General features: G+C 42.0%; 1 protein-coding gene across 1 annotated transcript in view; it reads right to left on the bottom strand.

Annotated features, from left to right (window-relative positions):
• Window positions 1–18,064, bottom strand: part of ldbr (lariat debranching enzyme) — a 127,757-nt gene that overhangs the window by 100,562 nt on the left and 9,131 nt on the right. The gene's annotated exons all lie outside the window — the stretch shown is intronic.

The following is an 18,064-nucleotide window of genomic DNA, read 5'->3' on the forward strand; positions in this document are numbered from 1 at the left end:
GATGATGACAAATAGATAGATAGATAGAAAAATAGATAGATAAACAGATAGGACTGACCAATCTGGTGATAATGTCTTCTCTTAAACGAGGAATGGTTGTTTTAATTCTTAAATTCTTTCTTTATATCTTGTGTTATCTTGTGTACCTTTTCACAAATGAAAGAAATTATATTTCTGGCACACTGAGGAGGCCATGAACATAAATCATGCACCAAAAGGGTTAATGAATGTCGTATACAACAGTACTATGAACAGCACTGTAAATACATCGACTAATGCATACAAACATAGATGGACTGGTAGTGTGTGAGAAAGAGCTGAAGTTTCAGAACAAAATAAGGAAAATGAAAGAAAAAAAACTGTAGAAGTGAAAGCAGAACTTAATCTAAAGATACACTTTCATCTAATCTGTCCAGAAAGATACATGGGAGCAAAGAAGGAAAGAGAAGACAAAGGCCCCCTTAACCCTTTCAGTGCTACTGTCTGAAACCATAGCAAGTGTAGTAGGATGCTATTGTCCTCAATCAAGGTAATGTGTTTTCTAGGCCATGAGCTGATTTTCACATGTACTGCAGGAATTCTTATTCAGCCACAGATTGCACCCTAAATAAAGGAGGAATCACTGGAGCTGCCTGGAGATCTTGGTAATTCAATGGTGACCCGGTGAGCAGCTGCACACCTTTTCTCAGAACTTGCAGTGTCTGTTTCACCCACTATCATCCAAAGTGCTAACCGTCACCCACAGCATCTACCACTGTCCATAGCACCCACCACTGTCCTTAGCACCTATACTTAGGACTGGCAAATTTAGCAAATGTGTTTTTCCTAAACTAAGAATACCTAACTCAGAATTCATAAAAAACAAAACAATAGTTTTGAGTGTTTTTAATGCACCTAATCATACAAAAAAAGAATATTTTTCTTCTATGGACAGACCAAATCAGTAAATAAAGTTTTTCCTAAAATTGGGAGTAGTCAAGTCTCAATTCATAGAAAAAATTATGGTTTTTATATTTTGTGTGTATCTTTTCTAAAAGGGGAAACAGATGGAGTCACGCAGGGAGTGCTCATCCTCCTCGAAGGCTCAGATTGGGGTGTGTAAATGTGTGTGGATGTAACCAAGATGAGAAAAAAGGAGAGACAGGTAATATGTCTGAGGAAAGGAACCTGGATGTTTTGGCTCTGAGTGAAACGAAGCTCAAGGGTAAAGGGGAATAGTGGTTTGGGATTGTTTTGGGAGTAAAGTCAGGGGTTGGTGAGAGGAAAAGAGCAAGGAAAGGAGTAGTACTACTGAAACAGGAGTGGTGGGAGTATGTGATACAGTGTAAGAAAGTAAACTCTAGATTGATAAGGGTAAAATTGACAGTGGATGGAGAGAGATGGGTGATTATTGGTGCATATGCACCTGGGCATGAGAAGAAAGATCATGAGGGGCAAGTGTTTTGGGAGCAGCTGAGTGAGTGTGTTAGTAGTTTTGATGCACGAGATCAGGTTAAAGTGATGGGTGATTTGAATGCAAAGGTGAGTGATGTGGCAGTTGAGGAAATAATTGGTGTACATGGGGTGTTCAGCGTTGTAAATGCAAATGGTGAAGAGCTTGTAGATTTGTGTGTGAAAAAATGACTGGTGATTGGGAACACCGGGTTTTAAAAAGAGAGACATACATAAGTATACGTATGTAAGTTATCCCTGGGGATAGGGGAGAAAGAATACTTCCCACGCATTCCTCACGTGTCGTAGAAGGCACTAAAGGGGATGGGAGCAGGGGGGGGGGGGTGCAGAAACCCTCCCCTCCTTGTATTTTAACTTTCTAAAGCGGGAAACAGAAGAAGGAGTCACGCGAGGAGTGCTCATCCTCCTCGAAGGCTCAGATTGGGGTGTCTAAATGTGTGTGGATGTAACCAAGATGAGAAAAAAGGAGAGATAGGTAGTATGTTTGAGGAAAGGAACCTGGATGTTTTGGCTCTGAGTGAAACGAAGCTCAAGGGTAAAGGGGAAGAGTGGTTTGGGAATGTCTTGGGAGTAAAGTCAGGGGTTAGTGAGTGGACAAGAGCAAGGGAAGGAGTAGCACTACTCCTGAATCAGTTGTGGGAGTATGTGAAAGAGTGCAAGAAAGTAAATTCTAGACTGATATGGGTAAAACTGAAAGTTGATGGAGAGAGATGGGTGATTATTGGTGCATATGCACCTGGGCATGAGAAGAAAGATCATGAGAGGCAAGTGTTTTGGGAGCAGATGAATGAGTGTGTTAGTGGTTTTGATGCACAAGACCGGGTTATAGTGATGGGTGATTTGAATGCAAAGGTGAGTAATGTGGCAGTTGAGGGAATAATTGGTATACACGGAGTGTTCAGTGTTGTAAATGGAAACGGTGAAGAGCTTGTAGATTTATGTGCTGAAAAAGGACTGGTGATTGGGAATACCTGGTTTAAAAAGCGAGATATACATAAGTATACGTATGTAAGTAGGAGAGATGGCCAGAGAGCGTTATTGGATTACGTGTTAATTGATAGACGCACGAAAGAGAGACTTTTGGATGTTAAGGTGCTGAGAGGTGCAACTGGAGGGATGTCTGATCATTATCTTGTGGAGACGAAGGTGAAGATTTGTGGGGGTTTTCAGAAAAGAAGAGAGAATGTTGGGATGAAGAGAGTGGTGAGAGTAAGTGAGCTTGGGAAGGAGACTTGTGTGAGGAAGTACCAGGAGAGACTGAGTACAGAATGGAAAAAGGTGAGAACAAAGGAGGTAAGGGGAGTGGGGGAGGAATGGGATGTATTTAGGGAAGCAGTGATGGCTTGCACAAAAGATGCTTGTGGCATGAGAAGCGTGGGAGGTGGGTTGATTAGAAAGGGTAGTGAGTGGTGGGATGAAGAGGTAAGATTATTAGTGAAAGAGAAGAGAGAGGTATTTGGCCGATTTTTGCAGGGAAAAAATGCAAATGAGTGGGAGAGGTATAGGCAGGAGGTCAACAGAAAGGTGCAAGAGGTGAAAAAGAGGGCAAATGAGAGTTGGGGTGAGAGAGTATCATTAAATTTCAGGGAGAATAAAAAGATGTTTTGGAAGGAGGTAAATAAAGTGTGTAAGACAAGGGAGCAAATGGGAACTTCAGTGAAGGGGGCTAATGGGGAGGTGATAACAAGTAGTGGTGATGTGAGAAGGAGATGGAGTGAGTATTTTGAAGGTTTGTTGAATGTGTTTCATGATAGAGTGGCAGATATAGGGTGTGTTGGTCGAGGTGGTGTGCAAAGTGAGAGGGTTAGGGAAAATGATTTGGTAAATAGAGAAGAGGTAGTAAAAGCTTTACGGAAGATGAAAGCCGGCAAGGCAGCAGGTTTGGATGGTATTGCAGTGGACTTTATTAAAAAAGGGGGTGACTGTATTGTTGACTGGTTGGTAAGGTTATTTAATGTATGTATGATTCATGGTAACCAAGATGTGAAAAAAGGAGAGATAGGTAGTATGTTTGAGGAAAGGAACCTGGATGTTTTGGCTCTGAGTGAAACGAAGCTCAAGGGTAAAGGGGAAGAGTGGTTTGGAAATGTCTGGGGAGTGAAGTCAGGGGTTAGTGAGAGGACAAGAGCAAGGGAAGGAGTAGCAATACTCCTGAAACAGGAGTTGTGGGAGTATGTGATAGAATGTAAGAAAGTAAATTCTCGATTAATATGGGTAAAATTGAAAGTTGATGGAGAGAGGTGGGTGATTATTGGTGCATATGCACCTGGGCATGAGAAGAAAGATCATGAGAGGCAAGTGTTTTGGGAGCAGCTGAATGAGTGTGTTAGCGGTTTTGATGCACGAGACCGGGTTATAGTGATGGGTGATTTGAATGCAAAGGTGAGTAATGTGGCAGTTGAGGGAATAATTGGTATACATGGGGTGTTCAGTGTTGTAAATGGAAATGGTGAAGAGCTTGTAGATTTATGTGCTGAAAAAGGACTGATGATTGGGAATACCTGGTTTAAAAAGCGAGATATACATAAGTATACTTATGTAAGTAGGAGAGATGGCCAGAGAGCGTTATTGGATTACGTGTTAATTGACAGGCGTGCGAAAGAGAGACTTTTGGATGTTAATGTGCTGAGAGGTGCAACTGGAGGGATGTCTGATCATTATCTTGTGGAGGCTAAGGTGAAGATTAGTATGGGTTTTCAGAAAAGAGGAGTGAATGTTGGGGTGAAGAAGGTGGTGAGAGTGAGTGAGCTTGGGAAGGAGACCTGTGTGGGGAAGTACCAGGAGAGACTGTGTACAGAATGGAAAAAGGTGAGAACAATGGAAGTAAGGGGAGTGGGGGAGGAATGGGATGTATTTAGGGAATCAGTGATGGATTGCGCAAAAGATGCTTGTGGCATGAGAAGAGTGGGAGGTGGGCTGTTTAGAAAGGGTAGTGAGTGGTGGGATGAAGAAGTAAGAGTATTAGTGAAAGAGAAGAGAGAGGCATTTGGACGATTTTTGAAGGGAAAAAATGCAATTGAGTGGGAGAAGTATAAAAGAAAGAGACAGGAGGTCAAGAGAAAGGTGCAAGAGGTGAAAAAAAGGGCAAATGAGAGTTGGGGTGAGAGACTATCAGTAAATTTTAGGGAGAATAAAAAGATGTTCTGGAAGGAGGTAAATAGGGTGCGTAAGACAAGGGAGCAAATGGGAACTTCAGTGAAGGGCGTAAATGGGGAGGTGAAAACAAGTAGCGGTGATGTGAGAAGGAGATGGAATGAGTATTTTGAAGGTTTGTTGAATGTGTCTGATGACAGAGTGGCAGATATAGGGTGTTTTGGTCGAGGTGGTGTGCAAAGTGAGAGGGTTAGGGAAAATGATTTGGTAAACAGAGAAGAGGTAGTAAAAGCTTTGCGGAAGATGAAAGCCGGCAAGGCAGCAGGTTTGGATGGTATTGCAGTGGAATTTATTAAAAAAGGGGGGTGACTGTATTGTTGACTGGTTGGTAAGGTTATTTAATGTATGTATGACTCATGGTGAGGTGCCTGAGGATTGGCGGAATGCGTGCATAGTGCCATTGTACAAAGGCAAAGGGGATAAGAGTGAGTGCTCAAATTACAGAGGTATAAGTTTGTTGAGTATTCCTGGTAAATTATATGGGAGGGTATTGATTGAGAGGGTGAAGGCATGTACAGAGCATCAGATTGGGGAAGAGCAGTGCGGTTTCAGAAGTGGTAGAGGATGTGTGGATCAGGTGTTTGCTTTGAAGAATGTATGTGAGAAATACTTAGAAAAGCAAATGGATTTGTATGTAGCATTTATGGATCTGGAGAAGGCATATGATAGAGTTGATAGAGATGCTCTGTGGAAGGTACTAAGAATATATGGTGTCGGAGGCAAGTTGTTAGAAGCAGTGAAAAGTTTTTATCGAGGATGTAAGGCATGTGTACGTGTTGGAAGAGAGGAAAGTGATTGGTTCTCAGTGAATGTAGGTTTGCGGCAGGGGTGTGTGATGTCTCCATGGTTGTTTAATTTGTTTATGGATGGGGTTGTTAGGGAGGTAAATGCAAGAGTCCTGGAAAGAGGGGCAAGTATGAAGTGTGTTGGGGATGAGAGAGCTTGGGAAGTGAGTCAGTTGTTGTTCGCTGATGATACAGCGCTGGTGGCTGATTCATGTGAGAAACTGCAGAAGCTGGTGACTGAGTTTGGTAAAGTGTGTGGAAGAAGAAAGTTAAGAGTAAATGTGAATAAGAGCAAGGTTATTAGGTACAGTAGGGGTGAGGGTCAAGTCAATTGGGAGGTGAGTTTGAATGGAGAAAAACTGGAGGAAGTGAAGTGTTTTAGATATCTGGGAGTGGATCTGTCAGCGGATGGAACCATGGAAGCGGAAGTGGATCATAGGGTGGGGGAGGGGGCGAAAATTTTGGGAGCCTTGAAAAATGTGTGGAAGTCGAGAACATTATCTCGGAAAGCAAAAATGGGTATGTTTGAAGGAATAGTGGTTCCAACAATGTTGTATGGTTGCGAGGCGTGGGCTATGGATAGAGATGTGCGCAGGAGGATGGATGTGCTGGAAATGAGATGTTTGAGGACAATGTGTGGTGTGAGGTGGTCTGATCGAGTAAGTAACGTAAGGGTAAGAGAGATGTGTGGAAATAAAAAGAGCGTGGTTGAGAGAGCAGAAGAGGGTGTTTTGAAATGGTTTGGGCACATGGAGAGAATGAGTGAGGAAAGATTGACCAAGAGGATATATGTGTCGGAGGTGGAGGGAACGAGGAGAAGAGGGAGACCAAATTGGAGGTGGAAAGATGGAGTGAAAAAGATTTTGTGTGATCGGGGCCTGAACATGCAGGAGGGTGAAAGGAGGGCAAGGAATAGAGTGAATTGGAGCGATGTGGTATACAGGGGTTGACGTGCTGTCAGTGGATTGAATCAAGGCATGTGAAGCGTCTGGGGTAAACCATGGAAAGCTGTGTAGGTATGTATATTTGCGTGTGTGGACGTATGTATATACATGTGTATGGGGGGGGGCCATTTCTTTCGTCTGTTTCCTTGCGCTACCTCGCAAACGCGGGAGACAGCGACAAAGTATAAAAAAAAAAAAAAAAAAAAAAAAAAAATGATTCATGGTGAGGTGCCTGAGGATTGGCGGAATGCTTGCATAGTGCCATTGTACAGAGGCAAAGGGGATAAGAGTGAGTGCTCAAATTACAGAGGTATAAGTTTGTTGAGTATTCCTGGTAAATTATATGGGAGGGTATTGATTGAGAGGGTGAAGGCATGTACAGAGCATCAGATTGGGGAAGAGCAGTGTGGTTTCAGAAGTGGTAGAGGATGTGTGGATCAGGTGTTTGCTTTGAAGATTGTAGGTGAGAATTACTTAGAAAAACAAATGGATTTGTATGTAGCATTTATGGATCTGGAGAAGGCATATGATAGAGTTGATAGAGATGCTCTGTGGAAGATTTTAAGAATATATGGTGTGGGAGGCAAGTTGTTAAAAGCAGTGAAAAGTTTTTTATCTAGGATGTAAGGCATGTGTATGTGTAGGAAGAGAGGAAAGTGATTGGTTCTCAGTGAATGTAGGTTTGCGGCAGGGGTGTGTGATGTCTCCATGGTTGTTTAATTTGTTTATGGATGGGGTTGTTAGGGAGGTGAATGCAAGAGTTTTGGAAAGAGGGGCAAGTATGAAGTCTGTTGTGGATGAGAGAGCTTGGGAAGTGAGTCAGTTGTTGTTCGCTGATGATACAGCGCTGGTGGCTGATTCATGTAAGAAACTGCAGAAGCTGGTGACTGAGTTTGGTAAAGTGTGTGAAAGAAGAAAGTTAAGAGTAAATGTGAATAAGAGCAAGGTTATTCGGTACAGTAGGGTTGAGGGTCAAGTCAATTGGGAGGTAAGTTTGAATGGAGAAAAACTGGAGTAAGTAAAGTGTTTTAGATATCTGGGAGTGGATCAGGCAGCGGATGGAACCATGGAAGTGGAAGTGAATCATAGGGTGGGGGAGGGGGCGAAAATTCTGGGAGCCTTGAAGACTGTTTGGAAGTCGAGAACATTACCTCGGAAAGCAAAAATGGGTATGTTTGAAGGAATAGTAGTTCCAACAATGTTGTATGGTTGCGAGGCGTGGGCTATGGACAGAGTTGTGCGCAGGAGGGTGATTGTGCTGGAAATGAGATGTTTGAGGACAATATGTGGTGTGAGGTGGTTTGATCGAGTAAGAAATGGAAGGGTAAGAGAGATGTGTGGAAATAAAAAGAGTGTGGTTGAGAGAGCAGAAGAGGGTGTTTTGAAATGGTTTGGTCACATGGAGAGAATGAGTGAGGAAAGATTGACCAAGAGGATATATGTGTCAGAGGTGGAGGGAACGAGAAGAGGGAGACCAAATTGGAGGTGGAAAGATGGAGTGAAAAAGATTCTGAGTGATCGGGGCCTGAACATGCAGGAGGGTGAAAGGCGTGCAAGGAATAGAGTGAATTGGAACGATGTGGTATACCGGGGTCAACGTGCTGTCAATGGATTGAGCCAGAGCACGTGAAGCGTCTGGGGTAAACCATGGAAAGTTGTGTGGGGCATGGATGTGGAAAGGGAGCTGTGGTTTCGGTGCATTATTACATGACAGCTAGAGACTGAGTGTGAACGAATGGAGCCTTTGGTGTCTTTTCCTAGCGCTAACTCGCACACATGAGGGGGTTGTTATTCCATGTGTGACGAGGTGGCAATGGGAACAAATAAAGGCAGACAGTATGAATTATGTACATGTGTATATATGTATATGTCTGTGTGTGTATATATATGTATACATTGAGATGTATAGGTATGTATATTTGCGTGTGTGGACGTATATGTATATACATGTGTATGTGGGCAGGTTGGGCCATTCTTTCGTCTGTTTCCTTGCGCTACCTCGCTAACGCGGGAGACCGACAAAGCAAAATAAATAAATATAAAATAAATGTAAGTAGGAGAGATGGCCAGAGAGCGTTACTGGATTAAGTGTTAATTGATAGGAGTGCGAAAGAAAGACTTTTGGATGTTAATGTGCTGAGAGGGCCAACTAGAGGGATGTCTGATCATCTTGTGGAGGCGAAGGTGAAGACCTGCAGAGGTTTTCAGAAAAGAAATGAGAATGTTGGGGTGAAGAGAGTGTTGAGAGTAAGTGAACTTGGGAAGGAAACTTGTGTGAGGAAGTGCCAGGAGAGACTGAGTGCAGAATGGAAAAAGGTGAGAGCAAAGGATGTAAGGGGAGTGGGGGAGGAATGGAATGTATTTAGGGAAGCAGTGAGGGCTTGCGCAAAAGATGCTTGTGGCATGAGAAGCGTGGGAGGTGGGCAGATTAGTAAGGGTAGTGAGTGGTGGAATGAAGAAGAAAGATTATTTGTGAAAGAGAAGAGAGAGAGATTTGGATGAGTTTTGCAGGGAAATAGTCCAAATGACTGGGAGGTGTTAAAAAAAAGAGGCAGGAGGTCAAGAGAAAGAAGCAAGAGGTGAAAAACATGGCAAATGAGAGTTGGGGTGAGAGAGTATCATTAAACCTTAGGGAGAATAAAAAGGTGTTTTGGAAGGAGGTAACTAAAGTGCATAAGACAAGAGAACAAATGGGAACATCAGAGAAGGGGGATATTGGGAGACGATAACAAGTAGTGGTGATGTGAGAAGGAGTGAGTATTTTGAAGGTTTGTTGAATGTGTTAGATGATAGAGTGGCAGATATAGGGTGTTTTGGTCAAGGTAGTGTGCGAAGTGGGAGGGTTAGAGAGAATGATTTGATTAACAGAGAAGAGGTAGAAAAACCTTTGCGGAAGATGAAAGCTGGCAAGGCAGCGGGTTTGGATGGTATTGCAGTGGAATTTATCAAAAAAGGGGGTGTCTGTGTTGTTGACTGGTTGGTAAGGATATTTAATGTATGTATGACTCATGGTGAGGTGCTGAGGATTAGCGGAATGCATGCATAGTGCCATTGTACAAAGGCAAAGGGGATAAAGGTGAGCGCTCAAATTACAGAGGTATAAGTTTGTTGAGTATTCCTGGGAAATCATATGGGAGGGTATTGATTGAGAGGGTGAAGGTATGTACAGAGCATCAGATTGGGGAAGAGCGGTGTGGTTTCAGAAGTGGTAGAGGATGTGTGGATCAGGTGTTTGCTTTGAAGAATGTATGTGAGAAATACTTAGAAAAGCAAATGGATTTGTATGTAGCATTTATGGATCTGGAGAAGGCATATGATAGAGATGATGGAGATGCTCTGTGGAAGGTATTAAAAATAAATGGCGTGGAAGGCAAGTTGTTAGAAGCAGTGAAAAGTTTTTATCGAGTATGTTTATCCCTGGGGATAGGGGATTAAGAATACTTCCCACGTATTCCCTGCGTGTCGTAGAAGGTGACTAAAAGGGGAGGGAGCGGGGGGCTGGAAATCCTCCCCTCTCGTTTTTTTTTTTTTTAATTTTCCAAAAGAAGGAACAGAGGGGGCCAGGTAAGGATATTCCAAAAAAGGCCCAGTCCTCTGTTCTTAACGCTACCTCGCTAACGCGGGAAATGGCAATTAGTTTAAAAGAAAAGAAAGAAATGTAAGGCATGTGTACGAGAAGGAAGAAAGGAAAGTGATTGGTTCTCAGTGAATGTTGGTTTGCGGCAGGGGTGCGTGATGTCTCCATGGTTGTTTAATTTGTTTACGGATGGAGTTGTTAGGGACGTGAATGCAAGATTTTTGGAGAAATGGGCAAGTATGCAGTCTGTTGTGGATGAGAGAGCGTGGGAAGTGAGTCAGTTGTTGTTCGCTGATGATGTAGCACTGGTGGCTGATTTGGGTGAGAAACTGCAGAAGCTGGCAACTGAGTTTGGTAAAGTGTGTGAAAGAAGAAAGCTGAGAGTAAACGTGAATAAAAGCAAGGTTATTAGGTGCAGTAGGGTTGAGGGACTTGTCAATTGGGGGGTAAGCTTGAATGAAGAAAAACTGGTGGAAGTGAAGTGTTTTAGATATCTGGGAGTGGATTTGGCAGCAGATGGAACCTTGGAAGTGGAAGTGAGTCACAGGGTGGGGGAGGGGGCAAGAGTTCTGGGAGCATTGAAAAATGTGTGGAAGGCGAGAACATTATCTCGAAAAGTAAAAATGGGTATGTCTGAAGAAATAGTGGTTCCAACAATGATATATGGTTGCAAGGCGTGGGCTATAGATAGAGTTGTGCGGAGGAGGGTGGATGTGTTGGAAATGAGATGTCTGAGGACAATATGTGGTGTGAGGTGGTTTGATCGAGTAAGTAATGAAAGGGTAAGAGAGATGTGTGGTAATGAAAAGAGTGTGGCTGAGAGAGCAGAAGAGGGTGTTTCAAAATGGTTTAGTCACATGGAGAGAATGAGTGAGGAAAGATTGACAAAGAGGATATATGTGTCAGAAATGGAGGGAACGAGGAATAGTGGGAGACCAAATTGGAGGTGGAAAGATGGAATGAAAAGATTTTGTGTGATCAGGGCCTGAACATGCAGGAGGGTGAAAGGTGTGCAAGGAATAGAGTGAATTGGAACGATGTGGTATACCAGGGTCAATGTGCTTTCAATGGATTGAACCAGGGCATGTGAAGCATCTGGGGTAAACTATGGAAAGTTTTGTGGGGCCTGGATGTGGAAGGGGGAGTTGTGGTTTCGGTGCATTATACATGACAGCTAGTGACTGAGTATGAACGAATGTGGCTTCTGTTGTCTTTTCCTAGCGCTACCTCGCACACATGAGGGGGGTTGTTATTCATGTGTGACGAGGTGGCGATGGGAACAAATAAAGGCAGACAGTATGAATTATGTACATGTGTATATATGTATATGTCTGTGTGTGTATATATGTATACAGTTGAGATGTATAGGTATGTATATTTGCGTGTGTGGACGTATATGTATATACATGTGTATGTGGGCAGGTTGGGCCATTCTTTCGTCTGTTTCCTTGCGCTACCTCGCTAACGCGGGAGACCGACAAAGCAAAATAAATAAATATAAAATAAATGTAAGTAGGAGAGATGGCCAGAGAGCGTTACTGGATTAAGTGTTAATTGATAGGAGTGCGAAAGAAAGACTTTTGGATGTTAATGTGCTGAGAGGGGCAACTAGAGGGATGTCTGATCATCTTGTGGAGGCGAAGGTGAAGACCTGCAGAGGTTTTCAGAAAAGAAATGAGAATGTTGGGGTGAAGAGAGTGTTGAGAGTAAGTGAACTTGGGAAGGAAACTTGTGTGAGGAAGTGCCAGGAGAGACTGAGTGCAGAATGGAAAAAGGTGAGAGCAAAGGATGTAAGGGGAGTGGGGGAGGAATGGAATGTATTTAGGGAAGCAGTGAGGGCTTGCGCAAAAGATGCTTGTGGCATGAGAAGCGTGGGAGGTGGGCAGATTAGTAAGGGTAGTGAGTGGTGGAATGAAGAAGAAAGATTATTTGTGAAAGAGAAGAGAGAGAGATTTGGATGAGTTTTGCAGGGAAATAGTCCAAATGACTGGGAGGTGTTAAAAAAAAGAGGCAGGAGGTCAAGAGAAAGAAGCAAGAGGTGAAAAAGAGGGCAAATGAGAGTTGGGGTGAGAGAGTATCATTAAACCTTAGGGAGAATAAAAAGGTGTTTTGGAAGGAGGTAACTAAAGTGCATAAGACAAGAGAACAAATGGGAACATCAGAGAAGGGGGATATTGGGAGACGATAACAAGTAGTGGTGATGTGAGGAGTGAGTATTTTGAAGGTTTGTTGAATGTGTTAGATGATAGAGTGGCAGATATAGGGTGTTTTGGTCAAGGTAGTGTGCGAAGTGGGAGGGTTAGAGAGAATGATTTGATTAACAGAGAAGAGGTAGAAAAACCTTTGCGGAAGATGAAAGCTGGCAAGGCAGCGGGTTTGGATGGTATTGCAGTGGAATTTATCAAAAAAGGGGGTGTCTGTGTTGTTGACTGGTTGGTAAGGATATTTAATGTATGTATGACTCATGGTGAGGTGCTGAGGATTAGCGGAATGCATGCATAGTGCCATTGTACAAAGGCAAAGGGGATAAAGGTGAGCGCTCAAATTACAGAGGTATAAGTTTGTTGAGTATTCCTGGGAAATCATATGGGAGGGTATTGATTGAGAGGGTGAAGGTATGTACAGAGCATCAGATTGGGGAAGAGCGGTGTGGTTTCAGAAGTGGTAGAGGATGTGTGGATCAGGTGTTTGCTTTGAAGAATGTATGTGAGAAATACTTAGAAAAGCAAATGGATTTGTATGTAGCATTTATGGATCTGGAGAAGGCATATGATAGAGATGATGGAGATGCTCTGTGGAAGGTATTAAAAATAAATGGCGTGGAAGGCAAGTTGTTAGAAGCAGTGAAAAGTTTTTATCGTATGTTTATCCCTGGGGATAGGGGATTAAGAATACTTCCCACGTATTCCCTGCGTGTCGTAGAATGTGACTAAAAGGGGAGGGAGCAGGGGGCTGGAAATCCTCCCCTCTCGTTTTTTTTTTTTAATTTCCCAAAAGAAGGAACAGAGGGGGCCAGGTAAGGATATTCCAAAAAAGGCCCGGTCCTCTGTTCTTAACGCTACCTCGCTAACGCGGGAAATGGCAATTAGTTTAAAAGAAAAGAAAGAAATGTAAGGCATGTGTACGAGAAGGAAGAAAGGAAAGTGATTGGGTCTCAGTGAATGTTGGTTTGCGGCAGGGGTGCGTGATGTCTCCATGGTTGTTTAATTTGTTTACGGATGGAGTTGTTAGGGACGTGAATGCAAGATTTTTGGAGAAAGGGGCAAGTATGCAGTCTGTTGTGGATGAGAGAGCGTGGGAAGTGAGTCAGTTGTTGTTCGCTGATGATGTAGCACTGGTGGCTGATTTGGGTGAGAAACTGCAGAAGCTGGCAACTGAGTTTGGTAAAGTGTGTGAAAGAAGAAAGCTGAGAGTAAACGTGAATAAAAGCAAGGTTATTAGGTGCAGTAGGGTTGAGGGACTTGTCAATTGGGGGGTAAGCTTGAATGAAGAAAAACTGGTGGAAGTGAAGTGTTTTAGATATCTGGGAGTGGATTTGGCAGCAGATGGAACCTTGGAAGTGGAAGTGAGTCACAGGGTGGGGGAGGGGGCAAGAGTTCTGGGAGCATTGAAAAATGTGTGGAAGGCGAGAACATTTGGGAGCATTGAAAAATGTGTGGAAGGCGAGAACATTATCTCGAAAAGTAAAAATGGGTATGTTTGAAGAAATAGTGGTTCCAACAATGATATATGGTTGCAAGGCATGGGCTATAGATAGAGTTGTGCGGAGGAGGGTGGATGTGTTGGAAATGAGATGTCTGAGGACAATATGTGGTGTGAGGTGGTTTGATCGAGTAAGTAATGAAAGGGTAAGAGAGATGTGTGGTAATGAAAAGAGTGTGGCTGAGAGAGCAGAAGAGGGTGTTTCGAAATGGTTTAGTCACATGGAGAGAATGAGTGAGGAAAGATTGACAAAGAGGATATATGTGTCAGAAATGGAGGGAACGAGGAATAGTGGGAGACCAAATTGGAGGTGGAAAGATGGAATGAAAAGGATTTTGTGCGATCAGGGCCTGAACATGCAGGAGGGTGAAAGGTGTGCAAGGAATAGAGTGAATTGGAACAATGTGGTATTCCAGGGTCAATGTGCTTTCAATGGATTGAACCAGGGCATGTGAAGCATCTGGGGTAAACTATGGAAAGTTTTGTGGGGCCTGGATGTGGAGGGGGAGTTGTGGTTTCGGTGCATTACACATGACAGCTAGTGACTAAGTATGAACGAATGTGGCTTCTGTTGTATTTTCCTAGCACTACCTTGCGCGCATGCGCGGGGAGAGGGTTGTCATTTCATGTGTGGCGGGGTGGACAAGAATAAATAAAGGCAGCAAGTATGAATTATGTACATGTGTATATATGGATATGTCTGTGTATGTATATGTATATGTTGAAATGTATACGTATGTATATGTGCGTGTGTGTATATATGGATATGTCTGTGTATGTATATGTATATGTTGAAATGTATACGTATGTATATGTGCGTGTGTGGATGTGTATGTATATACATGTGTATGTGGGTGGGTTGGGCCATTCTTTCATCTGTTTCCTTGCGCTACCTCGCTGGCACGGGAGACAGTGACAAAGTATAATAAATCTTTTCAAAAATAGAAAAAAACGTTAACCTTTTCTGTGCATTGGACCCAAAAGAATATAAAAAAAATTGTGCACCAAAAGAGATGATAAGGGAAATGTAAGCTTTTAAAAAACCTGAACAGTCCTTATAAACAGTGCATTATGGAAAGAGTAACTGAAGGAACAAATTCAACTGCAGTTAACTCATAATCCTGCAAAGAATTGTAATAAACCAGAACAAAGACAGTTCTTGATAAGAACAAAGACAATAACAATCAGGTAAGTGTACGAACCAGAGACATGCAATCATTAGACACAGCAAAGTTTTAATAACAAAGTACCTTAACTATAAAACAAAATTTTATCATTAAGTACTATATTTGCTCTGGTTTATTATTATTCTTTGCAAGATTATGAAATAACACTTTTTACAATTCCTTCCTTTAGTTCTCTTCCCATTTTGATATGAACCATTCAGTAATTCTTGAAATTCTACATTGACCTCTATGAACCCATTCAGTGCACAGCTGGGTCTCTTCTCAAAAATAAATTCTTGGGAGTGTAGGAGGATATTTCTTGGATCAACAGGTCACTGATCACACTGAAATAACATAGGCCAATACATCAACACAAAGTAACAGGGAAACTGATAATATCAGATACGACATGCCATCTGAAAAAAGTGATCATGCAATGCATGAGTCTGACTACATGGTTAATGCTGACATGAAAAGGATCTCAAAGTAGAAAACAAACTCTGAAGAGACATAATTGTGGAACTTAACAAAATCCTTGAGAACATAAACTATGAAACTGAGTTCCATTACCAAAACACAGATCACCATTATTCAAGGATCTGTTAAATCTAAAACAATGATACCTATGGCAGTAAGAAAGGGTTAAGGTTAGAAAAGAAATTTGATTTAATAAAAATTTCAAGATAAAAAGCAAGAAGGCAAAAGGCTTTACAGAGAAAATACAGGCAGCATTACAGCCAGCCAACTACTGAAAGCATTAAGAGAGCAAGGAATGTAAACACTCACTTAACAAAGAAGTGGCAGAGAACATTAAAAAAAACATTGGACAAGGCCAGGGAAAATTCAAAACTTTTAACAAATTTGATCAGAAGTAAAATGTCAATTAAAGAGCAGCTAAACAAACAGGTAGTCAGAAGGAACAGCTGGAAATAGGCAACAATCTGAATAAATTCAAACGTGTATATTACACCGAAGACACTAAAGCCATGAGCTGGGATGAGAAAGTGGGCTTGGAATGCATTCTAATAATGAGTAAACACATCAGCAGACTATTGAAGGGCCTCAGTTAATATGAAGCACATGGTCCTGAAAAAACTTCTCCATAAATGCCAAAGAAGTGGACAATAATACCTGACAGACCATTTGACATAAAAAAAAACTGCTGATTGTGGGCATACAGCCATGAGAGTGGAAGTGGGTAAATGTCATGGCTCTCTCAGAAGAGAGATCAGGAAGGAGCACTATATACAGACCAGTACATCTGGCACATGCAGTCTGTAAAATACTGGAAGAGATAATCTGAAAGTAAAATGACAATTATTTGCAAAAGAGGAATTACCTAACAGACAACAACAATTCACAGAAAGGAGGTCATGCATACAAATCTCTTAAACTTCTAAAAAGGTTTAACTATGTGTTCCTGGAGTGTCAGAAAGCATTTGACACTATACCACATAGAGGGATAGTGACCTAGATTTTCAAGTCAGACATAGGTGAACACACCTTGTATGGATGTAAATAATCTTAGAGGAAAGAAACAGAGAATATATGTCAAACAATCTTTTTTGAAGAGAGAATTATCAAATGTGCCCCAAGTTCAATTATGTAAACTGCTTTTCTTGACCTATGTAAATGACAGTGCCAGAGAGACTACTCATAACTGAAAATATTCCATAATGATGTTAATGTCAAAAGACAAATAAAGTATAACAAGTACGGCATCAACTTACAAAGGGACTCAAACAAGCTCCAGAAATGGTTATGATACATGGCTTTTGAAGTTCAACATAAGTAAATGCATATGTATGAGGATGGTACCTACTGAAAGGTGTTTTTAAAATGACTAACATCTACCAGGAAACATGCCACATGAATCTGTGAATGACAAAGACTTGAGGGTCAACACTGTACCCCATGCAGGAAGAACTGTTTTCAGTACTGAAGCTATCTGTCTGCTAATAGATATTATGCATGTAAGCACACAAATAAGAGAATGAAGTACAAGCAGTTTATGCTGTCTCGTAAAACCTCTGTTATCAATTATTCAAGACACAAAAAAGTTTCAAAACAATGTATGTTTTTCAATTTCAGTTGGCAGTCCTCCATTATCAGGAGAAAATAGAAAAATGAAAAAAGATATATAAAAATATTTCAAATCACAAACGCACCGTACCGCAGTGATCCAAGTACTCACCACATGTTTTGTGGTGCTGGTGATTGTTAACCATCTCATGTATTTTCTGGCCTGTTGTTGTGTACTAGGCTTGTAAATCTGAGTATTTAGTACACACCTTGGATGAACAATGGCCTCTTTCTGGCATCATCAGCAATTGTCTGACAGCTCCCCAAAGCTATCTACATCTCACAAGCAGTGCAAAAGGAATGTTTCAAGCATCAAAGAATACAGACTTGTTTTGAATGTGAAAGTGGGATGTGATAATACTGGTGAGATAGTAAATGTTAAGTGCCTCGAGTAAATGAGACTGGAAGTTATCTTATGGATATTTGTGCTGAGAGGGGTTTATACCCTGCAAACACCTTTTGTTCACCACAAGATGATCCACATATATACATTTCAATGTTATCTATTATTTATTATACTTTGTTACTGTCTCCAGCATTAGCAAGGTAGCACAAGGAAACAAACGAAAGAATGGCCCAACCCACCCACAAACACGTGTATACATACACGTCCGCTCACGCACATATACATACCTATACATTTCAACGTATACATATATATACAGACATATATACACATGTACATAATTCATGCTTGCTGCCCTTATTCATTCCCGTCACCACTCCGCCACACATGAAATGACAACCCCTCCCCCCGCATGTGCGCAAGGTAGCGCTAAGAAAAGACAACAAAGGCCACAATCATTCACGCTCATTCTCAAGCTATCATGTATAATGCACCAAAACCACAGCTCCCTTTCCACATCCAAGCCCCACAAAACTTTCCATGGTTTACCCCAGACATTTCATATGCCCAGGTTCAATCCACTGACAGCATGTCGTCCCCGGTATACCACACCGTTCCAATTCACTCTATCCCTTGCACACCTTTCACCCTCCTGCATGTTCAGGCACCAATCGCTCAAAATCTTTTTCACTCCATCTTCCACAGCCAATTTCGTCTCCCACTTCTCCTTGTTCCCTCCACCTCCGACACATATATCCTCTGTGTCAATCTTTCCTCACTCATTCTCTCCATGTGACCAAACCATTTCAAAATACCCTCTTCTGCTCTCTCAACCACACTCTTTTTATTACCACACA

The sequence above is a fragment of the Panulirus ornatus genome, chromosome 50, assembly GCF_036320965.1.
Source record: "Panulirus ornatus isolate Po-2019 chromosome 50, ASM3632096v1, whole genome shotgun sequence".
NCBI lineage: Eukaryota > Metazoa > Arthropoda > Malacostraca > Decapoda > Palinuridae > Panulirus > Panulirus ornatus.